At 47.4% G+C, this 19068-nt stretch overlaps 1 long non-coding RNA gene across 1 annotated transcript in view; it reads left to right on the top strand.

The window, feature by feature from the left end:
• The first annotated feature begins 1764 nt into the window (after window positions 1–1764).
• The window catches only part of LOC116070818, a 34169-nt gene continuing 16865 nt past the window's right edge, over window positions 1765–19068 (top strand). The window contains exons 1-2 of the long non-coding RNA XR_004110570.1: window positions 1765–1896; window positions 2821–2982. This is a non-coding gene — a long non-coding RNA (uncharacterized LOC116070818). The remainder of the gene's footprint in view (window positions 1897–2820; window positions 2983–19068) is intronic.

Genomic DNA, 19068 nt, shown 5'->3' with positions numbered 1-19068 from the left:
TCACTCACTTCCTTTCCATGTCTAGTTAGGTCTTGGGATGCCTGCCTATGATCCCAGTGTTCAGGAGGTAGAGCTTAGAGGTTTAAGACTTCAAGATCAGTTTTGGCTACAGAGTTTGGGACTAGCCTGGACTACTTGAGACCCTATGTCAAACAAACAGCAAAACCAAGCCAAACAGTCATATTCACATCCTCATCTGGGACCTGGGAATCTGCAGATGTAATTAAGAATCGTATGTAGACTTTTCTTGGCTTTGCCTTAAACGACAAGTGTTCTTATAAGGGAGCAGAGAAGACCATGTTGGATGAAGGTAGATTGGAACAAAGTTGGCAAAGTAGGACTTTGATTGGCCAGAGAGGCCAGGCTGAAGGGAGACGGAGCAGCCAGCCAGCCAGCAAAGGCATGGAGGTGGGAGGTGCTTTCCCTCTCTAGCTGGGGCTCCCCAGCCCTGTGCCACCCCAGGACCTTTGTTCTCTCTGGTCAACCTGCTTTTACCTCCAGGTCATCTACATCCTTCACGACTCAGCAAAGATGAAACTTCTTGGTGAAGCTTTTTGTGACCAGCCCAGCAGGTGAAGCATCCCTGTCTCTGCGATCTTACTTTCTTCATCAGTTGACTTCATGAGATAGGGATGGTGGCAGCCAATGTCACCTGAGCTCTCAAAGCATCTGGGCACTTCGATAACTGGTGGTTTTTTTTTTTTTAATCTATCTGTGACAGGGTCGGGGTGGGGGGAATGTTGCTACAGCGCTTGTAGAACTTAGCACAGCTTGCAGGAGTCTGTTCTCTTCTGTCATCTTGTAGGTCCCAGGGATCAAACCCATATCTCAGGGCCTGATGGCAAGTGAGCTCCCTGCTTTCTTATTTAGGGCAATTGGCCACTGGGATCCTGTCTGGGGTGGCCGCAGCACAGCCTCAGGCTTCATCTTACCCTGAAGCTCTTCCCGATGGGCCGGGCCTTCTGAGGTGGAGCATGCTGCTACTCTGGCTGGCTGGAGGAACCCATGCTAGCCCAGCCTCCTCTCTGTCATCAAGGAGCCGCTCCTCCCTGGAGAGCCAGTGCTCCTTCAGTGGCTCTCAAGGGTGCCTTGATGGTAGTCAGTTCCCATCTCAGAGGCATGGCCTTATTTTAAAATCCTTGGGCCGGCAAGATGGCTCAGTGGTCTTACACAAGCCTGGGGGCTGAGTTTGGTCCCCAAGACCCATGTTAAAAAGGTGAGAGGAGAGAACTGACTGTAGAGATTGTCCTCAGACATGTATGCTGTGGTATGTGTGCCCACGCACGTGTGTGTACACATGCACCACACAGTCAACTTAAAAAGCCCTTAAAAGGTTCTTGATGGCCGGGCAGTGGTGGCACACACCTTTAATCCCAGCACTTGGGATGTAGAGGCAGGTGGATTTCTGAGTTTGGAGGCCAACCCGGTCTACAGAGTGAGTTCCAGGACAGCCAGGGCTACACAGAGAAACCCTGTCTCGAAAAACTAAAAAACAAAAAACAAAACAAAACAAAACAGAAAAAGGTTCTTGATGACTGTTAATGAGTGGCCCTGTGTAAGCCCATGGACTTTCACCCTTGACTCATTCTGTGTGTCTTTGGTGGGACTGTCCACAACTTGGCCATGTGACGTACCTGTTGTTGTCGATGACATCTTGTGACAGGGTCCTCTGGAGAGCCACTGAGAAGACTCTGTGCAGTGCTCTGGTGCCTCATCTAGGATGTTTGCCCTCAGGCTGTAACTGTCCATTGCAGGGGGCGGGGAGCTGCCTCCCTGGTTAGGCTGGGAGCTGGATGAGCAGCTGCTGGGTCCTGCTTTTCTGGTTCCTAGGTGGGCGCTTCAGCAGATGATTTTTCTTGACCAGCAGGTGGCGCTGTTGAAAAGCAGTTAGATCGTGTGTGTCCTGAGCTCACTATTGGAATCCTCTCTGGTTGGATTTGTTGCTAACTGGCTGGTGAGATGTTGACCTGTCCAGAAGTAGACACTTGTGTGCCTTAAAGGGTATATCTTGTCCCTAATCCACTTCTCAGCTCTTTTCCTTTTGACAACTCAATGCTCTTGGCTTTACAATGATGAAACCAAGTGCACGGGCTTAGACCTGAGTTGGTGGGCAGACTGAGCTGTTTTTCTAATGCATTCTGTCACAGGAACAAAAGGTCGATGATACCTCGCTTTGCTCAGCTCTGTTGCCATGGATAAGTTGACTCTGCTTCTGCCCCCACCCCTCCTGTTTTTTTACCTGTCAGAGTCCTGTCAGGTCCATCCCTGGGGTAACTTTCTCTCTGTATTCAAACCGCGGGCAGGTCATGCAGCTGATTCTGGGTTGGGGCTAAGAACCCCTGCTGAAGGATGCCATAGAAGACATTCCCTCCCTCACAGGCCGCAGCTGCTGTCCGTGAATCTTGCCAGTGGGGACTCAGAGCAGATGTCCTGGTTGAATGCATGCATTATGAGCCCTGGTGGCCCATCAGTGAGGGACTTGGGGGACTGTTTGTTAAAGCACCATAACCTGACCTGGCCTGTTCAAGACAGGGCGTGTGAGAGCAGGTGTTGATGAAAGAACAGAATCTGGGATATCTCAGACAAGGCTGGTTCATTACTGTGAGAGAGGATGGGGTGGGGCTAGGGTGGAGGAGGGGCAGAGGTTGGATTCAGCTGTGCCGGGTAGCTCAAGGTCAAGGCTTGGTGATGGCTCTAAAGGCGACCGGAGAACAACCCAGGGTAAGGGTTGCTGGAAGTTGCCCCGTAAAGACTATCACAGTTTGATGTTGGAGAATGAATTCTATCTATTCAACTCTCACCAAACAGGTCTCTTTTCAGGGTACAAGGGAAGCCAAGGCTTTCGGCTGGTAACGCTGGCTGTGACAGACCTGGCCACATGGCGCTCAGCTGGCCCCACAGCAGGTCTTTCCTTCTCCTGCTCCAGGGCCCTGCCTCTTAGCAAGAGACAGATTGCATCCGCTGTCCTCAGACTGGCAAGAGGTTAAAAACTGGACCCCTCCTCCCAGTCTTGAGGAGTGGCCTGGGCTCAGTAGAAAGGGATCTTTAGAAGCCTGTAAGATGAGTGGGTCAACCAGGGGAAGTCTCTTTAGGAGAACCGTGTTAGGAAGGGGGCAGCCATGCAGGCTAACACACGGTTCTCAGAAGAGCTGAGTCTTGCAGGTGGAGCACAGAACAGGAGCACCAAGGACAGGTGACAGAGGCAAGCTTAGCTCTCCTTGGAGAACTTAGGAGGTGGGTGAAAGCGTCAATGCTTTATGCCTTAGGATTTTCTCCCCAGTGTCCAGTAAAATCGACGTTAGCCTCACGGGGTCATTTACATTTCAGTTCATTGAAATTAATTATAATGAACATTTAAATACAATGAAAAAAAAATCAGTACCTCAGTTGCATGAAGCACATTTTTCCAGCGTTCAGTGGCTCTGTGTGGCCAGTGGTCACCTCGGGGGAGAGCACACAGAGCCACCACCATCACTGTAGATTCTGTTCCAAAATCTGAGGTGGGGATGCTTTCAAATAAAGTTTGGGGGAGGGTCTTGCCCAGCCTGACCTTTAGGGGCCTGGCTCATGTCACCTTTGTCTTTAGATGAGATGAAGACCTGCGGGTCTGAACTGCCCTTCATCCCTCAGCTCACACTCTCATGGAATCCGCCAAGGACCGTGAAATGGCTCTCTGGCTAAAGGTTCCCCGGGAGAAAGCATCCCAACAAACACTAGGGACTTATCTACCAATGCTTGCCTGTCATTCACTGAAGGATGCTTCCCCAGTGGCCAGGGCAGCACTCATTCTGGGTATTGCCCACCCTTCTTGGGCATCCAGCTGTGGGGAGTATGGAGGTAGGAGACAACTACAGAACCTTCTGCCATGTCCATCTGGTGTTCTCTTAGAAAGAGCTAGTGGTTAAGAGCACTGGCTGCTCTTGCAGATGACCTGGGTTTGGTTCCCTGCACTCACATGATGGCTCACAACTGTCTGGCACTCCAGCTCTTAGGGGACCCGACATCCTCCTCTGATCTCAATGAGGCACACATGTGTTACACACACACACATGGAAACAGAAGACCCATACACATAAAATAATGTCTTTTTAGGCTGAGGCCAGAGGATTGTCATGGTTTGGGGACCAGCCTGGATTTACAGTGAGTTCCAGGTCAGCCTGGGTTAGAGTAAGGTCTTGTCAAATGCAAACAGACATCACAAACAAAATTTTCATCCCTGCAAACAAGAGTCCTGCTGGGCCTCTTCGTGTCGTGCTTGCCAACTGGCTTACTAAGAAGCTGAAATCTGGGGCCCCATGTGTTCACTTGGCCCTCTCCTTCTCCCCCGTGTGAGCCTCCTTCCCAGCCCCATGTTGTATTGTCCTGATCTTCATCACTGTTGTGTTCCATTATTCCTCCTGGACTGTCCACCTTTTGGGGGGAGGGCATGAATACTCTGTTCTCCAGTCTATGCCTAGTGACTGGCACAGTCCTCAGACATACAACAAACACCAGAGAGAAGTAACAGTCTAGTGTATGTGAGTGGGTGTTTAAGCTCTTCTTCCAACCTCAATTTTCTCACCTGTAAAATGGGAACCCATCACCTGATTTTGTAGGATTAGGATAAGTAGTAGCAGTTACAATGTTGCACAGCACATAATAGGCACCGAATGGACAGTTACTGTGGTTACAGGAAAGCAGGAGGCTGGGATGTACTTCATTGGTGGAAGACTAGCCTAGCATGTGGAAGGCCCTAGTCCAGGAAACTAAGTTGAGAGTTCAATTTTGGTGTCCACCTGCTCCCACCCTGAGGAAACTGGGGAACTATTAACATGATGTCCTGTCACACATAAGCACAGTACACCAAAGTCATGTTCAGGACCATGTTACATTTAGGTAACATTTAGGTTCAGGACACTAACCCCAAGGCATTCTGGCCACTAAAACCCTAGATCCTACCAAAGAGTCCATTTGTCCCAGTGAGCAAGTTCAGGATCACCATTACATGTAGCTGCTCTGTCTCCTGAGTCTTGCGATCTGGAACATTCCTCAGACTAGTTTTGACCCTCGTGACCTGGACTAGACACTGTTTGGCTTTGAGTCAGGGTGGCCTTGAACCCACTGTAGCTGAGGATGACGTCCTGACCCGCCTGTCTCCATCTGAGTCCTGGGGTTACAGACGTGTACCACTGTACCATTTGACCTGGATGGTTCTGAAGGGGACAAGCTGTCACTTCATGGGACACCACCAGTGTGTATGTGTGTGTGTGTGTGTGTGTGTGTGTGTGTGTGTGTCTGCTGTCTGGTGTTTCTGTGTGATTAGGTCCAGGCTGTGCATCTTTTATGGGAATGGCAGGAGAGAGAAGTCTTGTCCTCTTGGGTCTTTTGTTCCCTTTGCAAAGGAAGTGGTTTTAAAGATTTATGAGTATGTGTGCATGCCTGCATGTTCGTGTGTGTGTGTGTGTGTGTGTGTGTGTATGTGCACTGTGTATATGCAGTACTCACAATGGCCAGAAGAGGGCACATCTGCTCCACACCCTCCCTTCTCTATTTTTCCTTTCTTTTTATGTCTCTTCCCCTCTCACAGCCACTTTTCTATTTTTATGTCTTTTGTATATGCACACAAACATGTGCATACACATACATACATTCACACACATATAAACACATACATGTACACATACACACAACACACACACATGCACTCATATACACATGCAGACATACATTCTCATGTACATATAAACATACACATGCACACATGCACACATGCCCACATACATACATATACAAATATGCACATATACAAACATTTACACATATACACATTCACATATACATTCTCATGCACACACAAATATACACATGTATGTATGTACACATGCACACACATGCTCAATTCACATATATGAATACACACATACAGTCACACACTTATACACACATACAGACACATATGCATACCCATGCGCAATACATACTCATGCACACACACATAAACATACATATGAATACAATGCTCACATGTATACATATACATATGCATACATGCACATACACACATATATACACATGTACACACATGCATATATATATACACATGCATGCTTATATACATGTACACATACATTCTCACACATGTATACACGTGTATATGTGTATGTATACATGCACATGCATGCTCTATGTACATATGCATATACACATATATACATTCATATATGCACATACAAATACATATATATACATGTATATACACAAATTTTGTTTGCATGTATGATAGCAAATCTACAGTATTGTCTTTTTAAAACTGGCATATTCTCTTGCTGTGGAGATTTCCAGATCCACCCACTTCTCTGTAAATGTCCCTCTTTCTTCTTTCTTCCTTTCTTTCTTTCTTTCTCTCTTTCTTTCTTTCTTTTTTTTGAGACAGGGTTTCTCTGTATAGCCCTGGCTGTCCTGGAACTCACTCTGTAGACCAGGCTGGCCTAGAACTCAGAAATCCAAGTGCCTCTGCCTCCCAAGTGCTGGGATTAAAGGTGTGCACCACCACTGCCCGGCTGATTTATTTATATTATGTATATGAGTGCACCATTGCTCTCTTCAGACATACCAGAAGAGGGCATCAGATCCCATTACAGATGGTTGTGAGCCACCATGTGGTTGCTGGGTTTTGAACTCAGGACCTCTGGAAGAGCAGTCAGTGCTCTTAACCACTGAGCCATCTCTCCAGCCTCCCCACTTTCGTTCTTTAGAACGACTATACCATCATGTGCATGGCATTCTCCTTTTCTCCATCTGGTTGTGGCCCTGGTCTCTTCCCTGACTTGGCTATGGATAGAACATCAGCATTGACACATGGAATGCTGGCTTGGACCCTTTGTGTGGCGGCATAGTGGTCCACAGGGTGGCTCTGCTTGCAGGTTTTTGAGGAATCTCCAGGCTGATTCCCACAGCGGCCACCTCGGTCACATTTGCACCAGCAGCAGCACACGAGGGCTTTATTAGAATGAGGTCTGTGGGGCAGAAACCACGGCTCAGCAGGTTAGGGCACTGGCTGCTCTTGCAGAGGGCCCGTGTGGTTCCTAGCACCCATATGTTGGATCACCACCACCTATGACTCTATTTCTAGGGGATCTGATGCCTTCTTCTGGTCTCTGCAGGCATTAGGCATTAATGCGGTGTACAAACATACATGCAGGCAAAATATTCATACACATTAAAAATGCAACCCCCCCGCCCAGAAACAAACTTTAGAAGTGGTGTTATGGGGCGTGTCTTTGAGGCCTTCCTTCCTTCCTTCTTTCCTTCCTTCTTTTCTTCCTTCCTTCTTGAGACAGGGTCTCACTATGTAGCTCTGGTTGTCCTGGAACTCACTATGTAGACCAGGCTGGTCTCAAACTCATGCACTTCTAGTCTCACACTTACCTTCTTAGTGTTGGGACTAAAGGTGTGTGCTACCACACCTGGCTGAAGCTGCATCTTTCTTGAGTCATCAAGCATTCACATCATCCATTCATTTACGTATGTGAGAACCAAGGTGTTCTTTGCTGTGTCATTGAGTGGGCTGCAATCTGTTGCCACTGACATTGGTTTTGATGCTTACATTGTCTCGTTGGGCAGCAAGGACCACTTCACGTCCTTGTCTCTCGACTCCTTTGATCCTTTGAGTACTCCTTGCTTTCTGGAACAAGATGGCTCTTTGCTGGAAGAATCACTAGCATCAGGCCTCTCAAGGGAACACCGTTTCAACTTAACAGAAAACATCCAGAGCAAAGATCTTGGTGATAGGTTTATGTGCAGTTAGTGGCACATCACTATATGCTTCTCGGAGGACACATGCAGTGTGTGTATTTGTGTATATATGTGTGTGTGCAGCTTTGTGTATTTGTGTGTTTGTGTATGTGTATGTTTGTGCATATGTCTGAATGTCTGTATGTTTGTGTGTATGTGTATGTATGTTTGTTGTGTGTATGCATGTTTGTATTTGTGTGCATGTATGTATTGTGTGTTTGTGTATGTGTATGTATGTGTGCCACATGTGTGTTTGTGTGTATGTGTATGTATGTGTGTGTTTGTGTATGTGTATGTATGTGTGTCACATGTGTGTTTGTATGTGTATGTATGCATGTGTGTGTTTGTGTGTATGTGTATATATGTGTTTGTATGTATGTGTGTTAGTGTATTTGTGTAGGTGTGTGTATATGTATGTTTGTATATGTTTGCATGTGTGTATGTATGTGTGTGTATGTTTGTATGTATATGCATTTATATGTGTGTATATGTATGTATGTGTATTTGTTTATGTGTTTGCATGTATGTATATGTATGTGTATGTATTTGTGTATGTGTTTGTGTGTGTGTATGTATATGTTTGTATGTATGTGTGTTAGTGTATTTGTGTAGGTGTGTGTATATGTATGTTTGTTTATGTTTGCATGTGTGTATGTATGCGTGTTTGTGTGTGTATATGTGTGTATGTTTGTATGTGTATGCATTTATATGTGTGTGTATGTATGTGTGCATTTGTTTATGTGTTTGCATGTATGTATATGTATGTATATGTATTTGTGTATGTGTATTTATATTGTGTGTGTGTATTTGTGTACCTATTTGTATGTATGTGAATGTATGTGTGTGTATTTGTGTGTGTGTATGTATATGTTTGTGTGTATGTGTGTGCGTGTTTTCTAGACGACGTCTTTCTAGATGAGTGTCTCATGGGTGAAGGACTTGTCACTCACTATCCAGCTCCATCAGTCCGCCTCTGTTTCTCCCTTCTGAGGATGCTGGAGATTCATCACTCTCCTTAGATTTCAGCACTGGGCTGTTATAAGCAGTTTTTTGTTAGTACTACCCCACTGGCCATCTTGGTCTTCCATCTCACAAGGATGCTCAGGTGTGCACCCCATGCCCCCCTCACCAGGGTTTGGATTTGCTGTTGTGGCTACTGCTGTGGTCCTGAGTTCTCTTGGGAGCCACAGGACAACAGAGTAGACAGGATGAGTCTCTCCTTCTGGTGACCTATGCTGATCTATCAGGGGCCTGGCTTAGAGGCCTTTGGGTGCATTCATTCAATATTCATAAACCACTTCTCCCCAGCCCCCTCTAAGAGGTCAAAGCCATTAAAAGGTCCTTGACAATCATGCAAGAGCATTCAGAACTGGATGGCTGATTCCAAGGGCCATGTCATTTATCTGCCTCCTCCCCCGCACAAATCCACGGGAGGAAAAATGTTGCAGCTGAAACGAACCCCCATTTGCTTTCTATAAAGAGGAAAATTAGCTGCTCTAATAATCATGAATATTAATGTGCAGCCAATTTCACTCAATTAAACTGATGACTATAATTCTACCTTCATACTTTTTATTTAGCAGTTCACGGGGGCCATTTCAGTGACGCTCAGGATCGGGGTGCTTTGACCCAGCCACAGGTTTGGCTTCGCTCCCTCACCCATCCCTGTCTTTTGTGCACATTGGACAAACTCTCTCACTTGTCGACTGAGCCCTCTTCCTGGTTTGGAGCCAGGACGTGTCATTGCCATCAAGAGCTTACAAGATTGTGCAGTCTGCTGTCCTGTAAGCCACAGTGTTCCTGGGTGGTGTGCCCAGTGCCTAGCTATTCCCTGGTCACAGTGAATGAACTAACACAGGGATGTGTCTCTCAGGCTAGGGCATTTCCCTGAAAGCGGTACATTGTGTGGAGACCCTGAACTGATGTGATGCTTTGGCTTTTGGTCACACTGATGACTTCTGTCACCCAGAGTGGCGTTCATGTGCAGAGAGAAGCATTTCAGGGCAGGGGAGGAGGAAGGAGCACTCTGATACCCACTGGCAGCTGGTCAGGGCTCTCCTGAGTCTCAGGCCTCCCCAGACACTTCTGCAACCTTGTAAGAAGCCCCGGTTTGTTTCTTTTAAAAACTACTCGGCATATTGTTTAAAAATTGTGTGTGTGCATATGGATGTGTGTGAACATAACCCCCCCCCAAGAGTGCAAATGTTCATGGCACTTAGAAGAGGGCATCAGATGCCGAGAGATGGAGTTTCACTTGGCCAAGAGCTGTCCGATCTTGGGTGCTGGGAACGGAACGTGGTCCTCTGCAAGAAGGGCGAGATCTCTGATCCTCAGAGCCTTCTTTCCATCCTTAACTCTCCTTCTCAGTAATGCTAGTCTAGAGTAATTTCTGTTACCCAGGGAGCCCCAGCTAACACCACAGCCAAAGGACACACCTCTGTTTGAGGCAAGGTTCTTCCTTGCTTCAGCTCTGTGGCAGTTTGAATGAGAATGGCCACCACAGGCTCAGCTCTGGGTACCAGGTTCCCAGTTGATGGAACAAGTTTGGGAAGAGCTAGGGGTCACGGCCCTGTTGGAGGATGTGTGTCACCCTGGTTGGGCTTTGGAGTTTCCGAAGCACCACTCCCAGTGTTTTCTCTGGTGTAAGGTCTCAACTGCTCCTGTAGCCACGGCTTCCTTCCACCACCATGGGTTATAACCCTCTGGAGCCGCAGCCCCAATAAACACTCTCTTTGATACGTTTCCTTGGTCATGGTGTCCTATCGCCATGATAGAGAAGTAAGGAAGACATCATGCCTATGAGGGTCTGGGTGGTTCTCCTATTTCTGCCTCCCACCTCAGGGAAAGAATGCTGGAATTTCAGACATGCACCATCCTGTCTAGTCATTGATGGTTTCTGGGGATCCAAACTCAGGTTGTCAGGCTTGTTTGGCAAGTGTTTTAACTCTTAAATCTCTGACATTCCCCTTCCCCGACCCCAGCTAAAGTCTCCCTGTGTAGTTCAGATTGGCCTTGAACTTGATATATCACTCAGTTTGGATTCAGACTCACAATCACCCTGCCTCAGCCGACCAGGCTTGGGGTTACAGGGACATGCTGCCATGTTTGACCAGGACAGTGTTTTGACATGTATCGAGAGAAAACTCTGGGCAGCTCAGTGAAATTCTGGAGCTGTAACTCGGTGCTTGAATCTGGGAATTGTGCTTCACTCTGGTGGGCCCATTTCCCCTGATCCCCAAACAATGAGAGTGTGTAATGTGTTTATAAAAAGATAAAGAGAGGGGATATGTTCTATGGAGGGATAGTGAGGTATGGAGGCAGGTGGATTTTTGAGTTTGAGGCCAGCCTGGATTACAGAGTGAGTTCTAAGACAGCCAGGGCTACACAGAGAAACCCTGTCTCGAAAAACCAAACAACAACAACAACAAAAGAATTGTTTGGTGAGATACTGAATGTGCGTTGGAATTGTTTGGTGAGATGCTTCAAAAGTACAACCCAGGACTCAAGCTTGCACTGAGTGATCCTGCAAGAGCAGAAACAATAATGTCCCAGGGGCAGGGAGGCTGCTCCCTCCTTCCCAGCAGGCTTTAGAAAACTGAATATATATTGATGACAGTCCTCTGTTGGTGCAGAGAACAAACCCAGCCCCACCTCCCCCACTCCACTTTCTGGGGAAGCTAAGGATGCAGCCACTAAGGGAAGTTGCTCTTTCCTCTCCCATCCCCTTTCCCTTCTCCCTCTCTCCTTCCCCCTTCCTCGCTCCCTCCCTCCCTTCTCAGTTCCACCCCCACCTCCAGCAGCCTTCCCTCATCCTTCAAAGCTTTCCATGGTCCCTAAAGTCAATTGAGCATCTTTCTATCAAGTGTTTACAAAGGTGGCGAGAAAAGTCTCTTCCCTCCCTTATTTCCTCCCTCCCTTCATCCCTCCCTCTCTCACGCCCTTCCTTCTCAGCCCCACTCCCCCAGCAGCCTTCCCGAATCCTTTGGAGCTTTCCATGGTCCTGAAGTCAGTTGAGCATCTTTCTATCAACTGTTTACAAAGGCAGCATGAACAGTCTCCTCTCCCTGGGCGGTCTCCCTACTCTCTTCAGCTTGGTGGAAGGAGAATGAATTCTCTTCTACTCCTGTTGCCAGTACATCGGTTGCCATAGCAGCAGAGAGAGAAGATGAAAGCTAGGCTCTCACCTAAGTGGAATTAAAAGCCACCCTCTTGGGGAACAAATGGCTCCAGGAGGACCCTGAGAATTGAAGAGCATTAGTTTATTTTATTTTTTTTTTTACTCATTTTGGTCTGGTGGGATGAGATTCCAGGAAGGAGAAGAGGTGGAGGTGGGGGTAGGGCCCGTAAGGGCTTTTTATGGTGGAAAAATGCAAGACAGTGGTACCAACAGAAATGATGATAACTCACAGGCATTACTACTCTTTAAAAATGGTGACAGATATTTCAGAATATCAATGGAGTATATAACCATGGGCTATGTGGGAGGGAAAAACCAGAGGGCACCATGAAGTGACTTGGATGTTTCTCTAGGAAGCTTCCTTATTGCCTGCGGCTTCTCCTGGTTACTTGGCTAAAGCAATGCCTAGACCATGACGCTTGGCCCTCCTCCATCACCTTCCTCTTCCCCTGCCTCCTCCTCCTTTGTCTCCTCTTCTTCCTCTGCCTTCTCCTCTGCTTCCTCCTCCTCCTCTTCCTTGGCCTCTTCCTCCTTCTCTTCCTCAGCTGCCCCCTCTTCTTCCTCCTCCTCCCAAGCAAACACTGGACCCCACCCTTAGTCACAGCAACAGTCTCCAAAGCCAAGCCTGGGTGAAGATCAGTGCTAACTGCAGGGCTGTCTTCTCAGGTCAAGGGTACTTCTGGGGACAGCATTCAAGACTAAATGGTGGCCAGAGAAGGATTGTGTTCAAGCACAAGCAGTTTCTCTTTTTTATCAGCAGGAAGGGTTGTGGCTATTCACTCGCAATGATTAATTTCCTGTTCTGTAGACCATAGGACAGCCTGAGGCAGTAACTGCCCGAGTTAGCTACACTTTACAGACAAAGCATACAAGGCCCAGAGAGGTGAAGTAGCTCTGAGTTCACACAGCTATGAAGTGCCATTGTTGGGATTTGAACCCAGGTCACCTACCATTCCAGGGAACCCAGCTTGCTTGAGGCCAAAGAGCAGGCAGTCTTGGGACTCTGCCAGTCAAGAGCGTCTTTGGATCACAGAGCCTTGCAGAGAGAAAGGTTTGCATCCAGTTCCTTCTGCAGGAGCTGCTCAGTACGATGCAGTGAATGGCTGTGGGCCTCAGGGTCACGGGGAAGCTGGGCTTCATGCTTGTCACCCTAAGAAAGGATGGGTGGGTTTTCTTACCCCCTCACATGCCACAGGGCTGGGTGGTGATGCTGGCTTGAGATTTATTTTTACAGACCACCCCCAGATGCTGTGAGAGACAAGAATACGAGTCATTGATGACCAATAGTTGTGCTATTGTTGTGGAAGGGAAAAAAAAATCTCACCAGCTCATCCCTAGACAAATGTCTACAGCTAATTAAGTAATTAGGGGATGAGTCCCCCAATTGGTTCTCCAATACCAAGTGTTCATCCTAAGGGCACACACACACAATTAGCACTAAACAGATCAGTAGGTTGTATTTATATATTTGTGTGTGTATGTGTGTGTGTGTGTGTGTGTGTGTGTGCATGCGTGTGTGTGTGTGTGTGTGTGTAAAACAATAGTAATCAAAGAAAAAAGAGGCCTTGAGTTTGAAGGGGAGTGAAGTGGGGCATGGGGAAGATGGAAGGAAGGGACATGGGAGGGGTTGGAGAAGGAGAGAAACGGAAGGGGGAAGTAATGCAATGTTTTAATTAAAATAAATTTAAAAAGAAATCAATAAATATAGACTGAAAATAACAAGTGTGCCTTCAAAATAAGGTTTAAACATTTTTAAAAAATATTTATTTATTTATATTGGTACTCTATCTGCATGTATGCCTCCATACCAGAAGAGGGCATCAGATCCCATTATAGATGGTTGTGAACCACCATGTGGTGGTTGGGAATTGAACTCAGGCCCTCTGGAAGAGCAGCCAGTGCTCTTAACCACTGAGACATCTCCCAGTCTAAATTTAAACATTTTAAAAGTAAAAACAAAAGGGCCATCCCAATCATACAGGTCAGGTTTGTCAACTCTCAGAGCAGAACAGGACCTTAGAAGCAATCAAGTCTGGCCTGGAGATGGCCCAGGTGGTCGATGGGCTCATCTGGGGACCTGAGTTTAACACCCCAGGATCCACATGAAGAAGCCAGGCACGGTGGCACGGTGATATAAGCCTGTGACTCTAGTGCTGGGGGGTAGGGTGGGGAGGACCCCGGCAGTGCTCACTGCCCAGCCAGCCCAGTCAAACCAGGGAGCTCCAGGCTCAGTGAGAGACCCCTGTCTCAAAACCTAAAGTGGAGAGTGATGGAGAAAGACATCTAGAGTCTCCAGGCCGTCCCCTCCATGGAGGCAAGGGAAATCGAGAGGGATGGCTGGGGATGCTGAGTGTCCACAAATCACCTAAAAATCACCTCGATCAGTTCAGTTCAGCTTCTGTACTTGAATTGTAAATCATAATTATTCACAAGGTGTCAAAGGTTAAGATTTTACACCAGGAGGGATTTAAAGGATGGAGCCATCACAAGTCTATGGAGGGGAATAACCACTGCATGAAAATAAGTAACTTGGAATAGAGTGTTCTACATCAATAATGACAATCCTGGCTCTAAATAAGAATGACTTACTAACAGGGCTAGCATGAGGGTGATTACAGCTAGGTCTGAGCTTCCGTTCCTGGGTCCAGCATGGTGGAGGAAGAGAGCTGACTCATCAATTCAAGTTGTCCTCTGCTGTCCAAATGTATGCCATGGTGTGTGCGTGTGCATGCATGCACACACAGGTAAATGTGCACACACAGAGAGAGATATATTTGCAAATACACGTGTATACACACAGAGATAAATGTGCATATAAACACTGACACACACACACACACACACACACACACACACGAAAACCAAACAGAAAAAGAATAATGTCGAAGAAGGAAGCAAAGCCTTGGCACGACACACTGCTTATTAGCATACTGTGTCATATGCTCTTATTTATCCCAGAACAGAAGCCAACACTGGCTCCAAGATTCGCTTTATGAGCAGCAGGGAGAAGGTGCCTCAGGTAGGAAAGGCATCTCATACGCACAGCTCATGGAACGAGATTGATCTTGTGATCTTGTCTCCTGTCATGGTTTGAATATACTTGGCCCAGGGAGTGACACTATTTGTAGGTGTGGCCCTGTTGGAGTAGGTGTGTCACTGTGGATGTGGGCTTTAAGACCCTCATTCTAGCTGCCTGGGAGTGAGTCTTCTCTTAGCAGCCTTCAGATGAAGATGTAGAACTCTCAGCTCCTCCTGCACCATGCCTGCCTGGGTGCTGCCATGCTCTTGCCTGGATGGTGACTGGACCTCTGAACCTGTAAGCCAACCCCAATTAAAGAGTTGCCTTGGTGCTGGGCAGTGGCGGCACACGCCTTTAATCCCAGTACTTGGGAGGCAGAGGCAGGCAGATTTCTGAGATCGAGGCCAGCCTGGTCTACAGAGTGAGTTCCAGGACAGCCAGGGCTACACAGAGAAACCCTGTCTTGAAAAACCAAACCAACCAACCAAACAAACAAACAAAAAAAGAGTTGTCTTGGTTATGGTGTCTGTTTACAGCAGTAAAACCATAATTAAGATATCTTCCAAAAGGTTTAAAAGGGATGTGGATAGATGAGTGAGAGGTGTGGTCAGGATGAAAACACAAACAAACACACCCCACAAAGCCACAAAACCACAAAGCCAGTTAGATGCATGGAGGCACCAGAGAGAGGAGGTCTGCAGGGCTCCAACCCTCTCACCTGAGGTCCTAGCTGCCTGATCAACCTCACTGCAACCTAAGTGATGGGGTTGGGGACAGCTGGCCTATTTGGCTAGCTGGTTCTTTCATGGGTGGCCAAGGCTGTAGGCATAGATGTTATTAGCAGCCATTGGATGCTCCATTTGCTCACCTCCCTGTTCCTTACTTTCTGTGTTCTGGGTGTGTGAACATATGGACAGATCCCTGCCCTGGTCATGTTTGTGTCAGCCTGGAACAGAAGATCAACAAAAAAACCAGAGAGGTGAACGAGATGATTTGTGAAGCTTCATAGTTCCCTGAAAGTTCCCTGAGGCTGCTGAGCTGCTGAGGGAGGGAGGGGGTCTTTGGGTGGGTCTGGAGAGGCCTCTCCAAGGTGCTGACCTGTGAGCCAGGACCTGACGTGAGAGGAAGAGCCCAGGTGCAGATACTTGGAGGTTGGGAGTTCCAGAGAGGGCAAATCAGGGGCAGTGCCCAGCCAGAGGCAGAGCTGGGAGTTTACTGTTTCCCTGGGCAGAAAGAGGAGTCCAGTAGGTGGGGGAGTCCGGGAGTGCAGGAGATGGGTCTGGGAGCATGTGTTCTGCCCTGAGTCCACGGAAACCCAGACGAGCAAAAGAATTGCGAAGCCCATTGCAATTTGCAAAGGAGTCTATTTTACTTTGAGTCCTGACTCCAATCACATGCCTCACACTCACAGGGTAAATGCTGGCATGTGATGATGAGTCCGGAAAGCATTGGGCTTATGTACAGTATAGTTAGGAATTCACACAGTAAATGCTGGCATGCGACGACGAGTCTGGAAAGCATTGGGTTTATATACAGAATAGTGAGGAATTCTTTGAATGCTCAGGATGAAGGAGGGTGAAAGGCTGGAACCATTTGATGGGGGCAGAACTGAAGCTGGGAGGGGGATTACTGGGTTTCTGTTGTGGGGTTATCAGGAACTAATTATATGGCTGGCCATAACTGTCTGTGACCTCTGATTACCTTTTTCTATGATTTGAACGTGAGGTCTTAATCTTTGAGTTTGTTATTTCTTTAAGGTCCAAAGGACAGGCACCTGGAGAGTTTGGCCACTTATCAGAGAGAATGCTAGTTCTGGCGAAGCAGAGGAGGGGAGGATGTCTCACACTAGCATTTAGCTCCTCAGGATGTTTTCATTAAGGGGAGAGGGGTGTTTATGGGCAGTGCCATTCTAAGGCTAGGCTGGGTTCTCTCAGAGAGGCCAGGGAGGGGGAGGGAGCCTTGAGCTTGCTGCAGGGGGACGAAGCACAGAAACCAGCTGCCTGCATATTGCACTTGCCTTGGATGGGAGGGAAAATGGGAGCTTCTGCGGGAAGTGCAGGGTCTGTACAATGAAGTCTCTTTGGTAAGTCTTTAACCACAGACGAGTTAGCACTAGTAATTCGAGGGTTACAACACATGGATGTATCAAATCCTGTCAGGGAGAGAAATGAGGGCATTAAGTACCATGGAAAATCATTTGCTGGAGCTTTGGAAAGATGCGAGATCCAATTTATATTTCAAAAGGAAGGACTCTGGGTGCATTGGGCCAGCATCCTGTGAGAGCAAAGGTCAGAGACCAGGGAGGAGCCCCCCGGCCCCCAGTAGGAAATGGCAGGAGTCAGCGGGGCAGATCCGACTGGATTGGGGGTAAGAGTGGTAGCTTGGCCTTGTCTGTCTTGATGTAGCTCCTACTCTGTTTTAATATTAACCTCCTGATGATGACTGATATTTTCGCTCATCTGGGAGGGCAGGCTGCATGAACTGTGACAGAGACTCCCCTCCCTCTTGATTCAGGAGGAAGTGATGTCAGGAAATTGGGTTGTTGCTTTAACAAGTGACCACTTGTTAAGGATACAGCTAATTCTCATGGCCTCGGTCTGACCCCAGGTTCTCTCTGAATCAGGCAGGAGGGTGGTGATGGGTTAGAGGAGGGTTCTGAGGACCACAGGCATCAAGAGGTCACCACTTGCAGGGTGTTGGGGGGTAAAGTAGAGGGGTGAGTGGTAGTGTTGAATTTGGAGGGGTCCTCTCAGCCGTCCCTTCCCACCCCTCCAAATTCTGTTGGGCTAAACATTTATTGAGTACCTACTGTCTATCAGATGCTTCCCCACTACCAAAATTAACATGTTTCCAATTCGTAGGTGGGATTATTCCTAAGCCAGCCCAGAACACATAGACTTTATAGGGTTGGCTTTTTCTTCCCTCTCCCCCAACCAGATCATTGGCTCTCACTTCTGGCTTGTATTAGAGTTTTGTATGAGAAGATAGTTGATTTAGCATGAAATTTTATGTGGCAGGATAATTTATCGAGGTATTAATTTGTGTTCTGTTTCGCTACAAGAAAGGATGAGGACAGATGGGCTATTGGAGATCTCTCTTCTCTGCTGGATGCAGCTTGGAAGAAGAAAAAAAGAAGAGAGGCAGGAGGAAGGGGAGAGGCAGAAGGAGGGGGAGAGGGGCAGGCCAAGGCTGCTGCAACATGTGCTCAGTCACTGCCTGCCTCTCTTCTTCCAGTGGAGAGGAGTGGGTCTGTGTCCTTAACAGACCCCCAAAACACATGTCTGCTTTTACTCCCTCCTTACTTTTTCATTTTGTTTTATTTTTGTTGTTTGTTTATTTTATTATTGTTGTTTTGTTGTTTGGTTGGTTTTGGGTTTTCGAAACACAGGTTTTCTCTGTGTAGGGTTTCAACAACCCCGGCTGTCCTGAAACTTGCTCTGTAGGTCAGGCTAGCCTCGAACTCAGAGATCTGCCTGCCTCTGCCTCCCTCGTCTGCAGCACAAGTGTCCTGCTAGAGTCCAGCAGAGCCTGCCCTGTCGCTGGGTATTGGGAAGATGGATCAGTCAACAGAATTCTTGCTGTCTAGGCAGAAAGACCTCAGTTTGACCCCCTGCACCTGTGGACATACTAGGTATCACAGCCTACACCCCTAATCCAGGAGGGCTCCTGGATTTTCCTGGTCAGCCGGTTTAGCCATCCAATGAGCTCCAGATTTAGTGAGAGACCCTGTTTGGAAAACAAAGGTGGCTTTTAGTCCTTAAGAGAATTTGCTGCTCTTGCAGAGGATCTGAATTCAGTTCCCAGAATCCACATGATGGCTCACAACCATTGGTAACTCTAGTTCCAGGAGATCTGACACCTTATTTGGACTGTAGCACCAGACAAGTGTACACAAACACACACATACACACACACACACACACACACACACACACACACGTGAACATGCACATACATGCATGTATAGCACACACACATATGAAAAGAAGGAAACAAATCAGGGTGAAGAGAAATAGAAGAAGATGCCTGTTGGGGGTGAAAGGCTGGAGAATCTTAGAATTTAAAATGAGGGCATTTAATACAAATGTATGGTGTATAA

Source organism: Mastomys coucha, unplaced genomic scaffold, assembly GCF_008632895.1.
Source record: "Mastomys coucha isolate ucsf_1 unplaced genomic scaffold, UCSF_Mcou_1 pScaffold22, whole genome shotgun sequence".
NCBI classification, from domain to species: Eukaryota; Metazoa; Chordata; class Mammalia; order Rodentia; family Muridae; genus Mastomys; species Mastomys coucha.
Note: the sequence above shows the minus strand (reverse complement) of the source record. Positions and strands in the feature narration are given on the sequence as shown.